The sequence below is a fragment of the Berghia stephanieae genome, chromosome 1 (assembly GCF_034508935.2).
Source record: "Berghia stephanieae isolate SIO BIC M18660-M18661 chromosome 1, UCSD_Bste_1.3, whole genome shotgun sequence".
In the NCBI taxonomy this organism is placed as follows: Eukaryota; Metazoa; Mollusca; class Gastropoda; order Nudibranchia; family Aeolidiidae; genus Berghia; species Berghia stephanieae.
Genome location: NC_088360.1, coordinates 59,291,499 through 59,295,744, shown reverse-complemented (window position 1 = coordinate 59,295,744; position 4,246 = coordinate 59,291,499). Strand labels below are relative to the sequence as shown.

General features: G+C 36.1%; 1 pseudogene across 1 annotated transcript; it reads right to left on the bottom strand.

The window, feature by feature from the left end:
- Nucleotides 1-544: 544 nt before the first annotated feature.
- LOC144978418 (actin-3-like) lies at nucleotides 545-3,194 on the bottom strand (annotated as a pseudogene). Its single transcript, XR_013646513.1, has 2 exons — nucleotides 2,971-3,194; nucleotides 545-1,335 (listed from the first exon to the last, which is right to left on the bottom strand). The product of XR_013646513.1 is annotated as an actin-3-like (transcript).
- Between the last annotated feature and the right edge of the window lie 1,052 nt (nucleotides 3,195-4,246).

Genomic DNA, 4,246 nt, shown 5'->3' with positions numbered 1-4,246 from the left:
AAGTCCGGTCATCAACAAGACATGACGATTGTTCGGGGATATTACAATGTTTTCCGACATAGACAATGCTGCTAACGACAAGGTACTCATTTGGTGAGAGAATATGAGTAAGCAACAGTTTCCAAGGATTCAACTATCTCACACACACATACACATACACATGCACATTCACACACTCACATAAATACGCACTTAGAGACGACAAAAAAGACAAATATGCACAATTATATATTAATTCATCTTGTTTATTTGAACACATCCAAAAGGATCATCAGTTTTATTAAAGCTTGTAATGTGCCAAAAATCATTACAACTTATGCATCACAACACAGCTGCTTTACATTTTACAATCATATTTTAGCTAAGCAAAGATGATCATTTCAGAATATTAAACTATTTTGTAGTCATGTCAGAATCCGTTCTGCAAATCGTGAAAGCTAAAATTGTGAATCATTCTTTTTTAAAGCGCAAAACAAATGGAATCTTGTTCTTCTTTATATTACATTTGCAACAAATAAATTGTAATTTTTATAAAAATAATCAAAATTTTATAATTTAGAAGCATTTTCTGTGGACAATTGATGGGCCAGATTCGTCGTACTCTTGTTTTGAGATCCACATCTGTTGGAAGGTAGACAGAGAGGCTAGGATGGATCCTCCAATCCATACAGAGTATTTACGTTCAGGGGAGCGATCACCTTGATTTTCATTGTGGGTGGGGCAAGGGCGGTGATCTCCTTCTGCATGCGGTCAGCAATACCAGGGTACATGGTAGTTCCTCCTGACAAGACAGTGTTGGCATATAAATCTTTACGGATGTCGACGTCACATTTCATGATGGAGTTGTATGTGGTCTCGTGGACTCCTACTGTTTCCATTCCCAAGAAGTTGGGCTGGAACAAGGCCTCGGGGCATCTGAAACGTTCGTTTCCAATGGTCATGACTTGACCGTCAGGAAGTTCGTAGCTCTTTTCAAGAGTTGAAGATTGAGCAGCTGTCTGCATTTCTTGATCAAAATCCAAAGCGACGTAGCACAGTTTTTCCTTGATGTCACGGACGATTTCTCTTTCGGCAGTGGTGGAGAAGCTGTAGCCTCTTTCTGTCAGGATTTTCACGAGGTAGTCGGTGAGATCTCGACCAGCCAAGTCCATCCTCATAATGGCGTGGGGGAGGGCATAACCTTCGTAGATGGGTACAGTGTGGGAGACACCATCTCCAGAGTCGAGGACGATACCGGTGGTACGACCAGAGGCGTAGAGGGAGAGTACGGCCTGGATACTGACATACATGGCGAGGCAATTGAAAGTTTCAAACATGATCTGTGTCATTTTTTCTCTGGGAAGATGTAGGGAAAATAATACATGCATTTGAAAGCAATTTAAGATTGTAAAAACAAAAGAAAAAAAAGAATAAGAAAATAAATAAATAAATAATTAAAAAAAAAAATTCATTAAATATTATATATATATATATATATATATATATATATATATATATATATATATATATATATATATATATATATATATATATATATATATAAGTAGGCGGAAGTAAGAATACGGACGAAAATAAATAAACAACATCGAACTCAATTAAAGGAAAAGTACACTACGGATATTTGTCGACTGACGATATGGAAGCCTTTGAAACAAGTGTATCGACAAAAAAAGTGTGAGTGATCTTATTTATTTTTTATGCTCTAACCAAAATTACCGAGCACTCTCGTTCCTACAAGTACCCACCAACACTCATAATTATAATATATATATATATATATATATATATATATATATATATATATATATATATATATATATAAACAAACTTAAACACGAATTTGATACAAATAATTAAGTTGGGAAAGCACGTGACACAAGCAAAGAAGCCGACTTTGATACCGGGGTGCACATAATATGTTATTGATTTCGTAGTTGTATCAAAGGGGACAGAAAGTATTTTGCGATAGTCTTGTACCAAGCTACGATGTTAATAATATCTTTGACTGTTATGGTATATTTAACACCAAAGGACGTTTATTTATTGATTGAATTGAACTTTTAAGAATTGCCATTTTCGAATAATTCCTAATTTACCCGTGAATAAAAAAACCCAAAACCCAAAACAAACAAATACTAATCAATTGATTATTCACCATTGCCCCGAGATGAGTATATTAATTGAAAATAATAGGCATTAAACGTTTCACTTTTCACCTACAATCAATCTCAACAAATGAAGGCAATCAAATGAACGACACATGCTCTGTGCTCTTGACAATATTATGTTGTGGATCGTTAAGTATGATCTTGTAATACGACAGGGCTTCTCACCTGCAGAGCCCTGATTCGAGTCTTATTGTGAGAGGCACGAAGTTGAGTTCTCGGAGAAGGCCCTTTACTCACACTTTCTCGTAAAACTCTGGTGTAAAATTTAGACTCTGGCTGATAACAATGTTGTCTCTGTTGGGTACAAAACTATGATAGCTCGTCCAAAATGTTAAGTGTTGCTATTATCTTGGGACAGCTTGTAAAGCGTTTTGAACACATACTTTAGTAAATATTACGCTATGTAAAAGATTTTATTAAACTTATGTTTTCAAGACGGGCGACGTGCATTAACATACATGTATAATAATCGAACAATTTAGGACCTTGTTCAATTTTTTGGGCAAATACTAGACCAGTTGGATTACTCAATCTTAAGTGAATAATAGTACATATACAAGAATAGATGTGTAAGAGAAAGTAATTCCCACACAGTGTCGCACATAGATACATTAAAACACACAGAGTTGAAAAGTGGTCGTCGAATACTGATGCCTATGCGCGCGAGCCATGGAATCCAGTCTTAGCTTTAAAACGAGTCAGACGCCACAGTGCTTTTCGTAAATCTCTGGCACCATTTGGCACATGGATTGAGAGAGGAACCATTCATTCCTTTTGATTTATTTAACAATAATCAACAAACCTGTTGGCTTTGGGGTTGAGGGGAGCCTCCGTGAGAAGGACTGGGTGTTCTTCGGGGGCAACTCTGAGCTCGTTGTAGAAAGTGTGATGCCAGATCTTCTCCATGTCGTCCCAGTTAGTGACAACTCCGTGCCCAATGGGATATTTGAGGGTGAGGATACCTCTCTTGGATTGGTCTTCATCTCCGACATAGCTGTCTTTCTGGCCCATACCAACCATCACATTCTGAAAGCATAAAGCATTGCGGATAAATTCTTTTAATAATACTAGTGGAAGGCCCGCGAGGAGAGATAAAGGTTATTAAGACCAGGCATTCATCTATTTTAATAATCACCATGAGAAAATTAACATTGATCGAGACAAATCTTTTGAGCCATCAACGGTCAAAGTCGGTCCTGTAATAAAGTCTGAAGGTTCGCAAATATTGATCTGGCAACAGGGTGGCCTACAGATTTTCTAAATAATTATTTGAGTAGACGGGCGACAGAATTACCCTTAATTTCAAAAGGTTTGCAACTCACTCGTATATATCAATCTGTAAATAAATAGTTTTATACGTTTAAGCGTTGCCAATATTTCTATGCTCGCTGGCAGAAATTTAACATGGACTATACTGAACAATCTTAACACCCAACATTATTTTTTAAAAAAGGAATGTATCGATTTTTGTATTTAGATTGGGTCAATAGCTCCACTTTTTAAAGACTTAAGAGCCAGACAAAAAGTCAGACTGGCCACGGCCACTGTGCAAATGAGCTATAATGATCGCAAATTAAGGCCATGTATACGTCGTTGTTAAGGCGCTTTTAACACACTTCCCCGGTCAACTCAAGTGTGAATGTGTACTATATGTCTGTAGACAGAGGCGGATAATATGACTTAAAGCATGGTGGATATAAAATAAGTGTATGACACGTTAATCATATTAGTGACATTCCGAGGTACAATTGGATATTTATTATTATAATATAAATTACATTGTGCACTATCTTTTCTCCAGTCAATTATAATGACTTAAATTTTGAAAATTTTGACCGTGCTAAATTAGCATCATTAATATAAACAACTTCTTTGATCTAAAATACAACACAGTAGTTATGTTATTAGAGGGTTTGACGAACTAAAATGTTCAAGACTAAATGCTATCTTCGCCTACTTTCGCTATCTTTTCATCGCTGATTTTAAAAAAAAATATCTGTCCTGTTTTTAATAGATACAGAGATGGAAGTAGGTGTTATAATATTACGTTTAATCAATATCGTGGTATGAGTATAGAT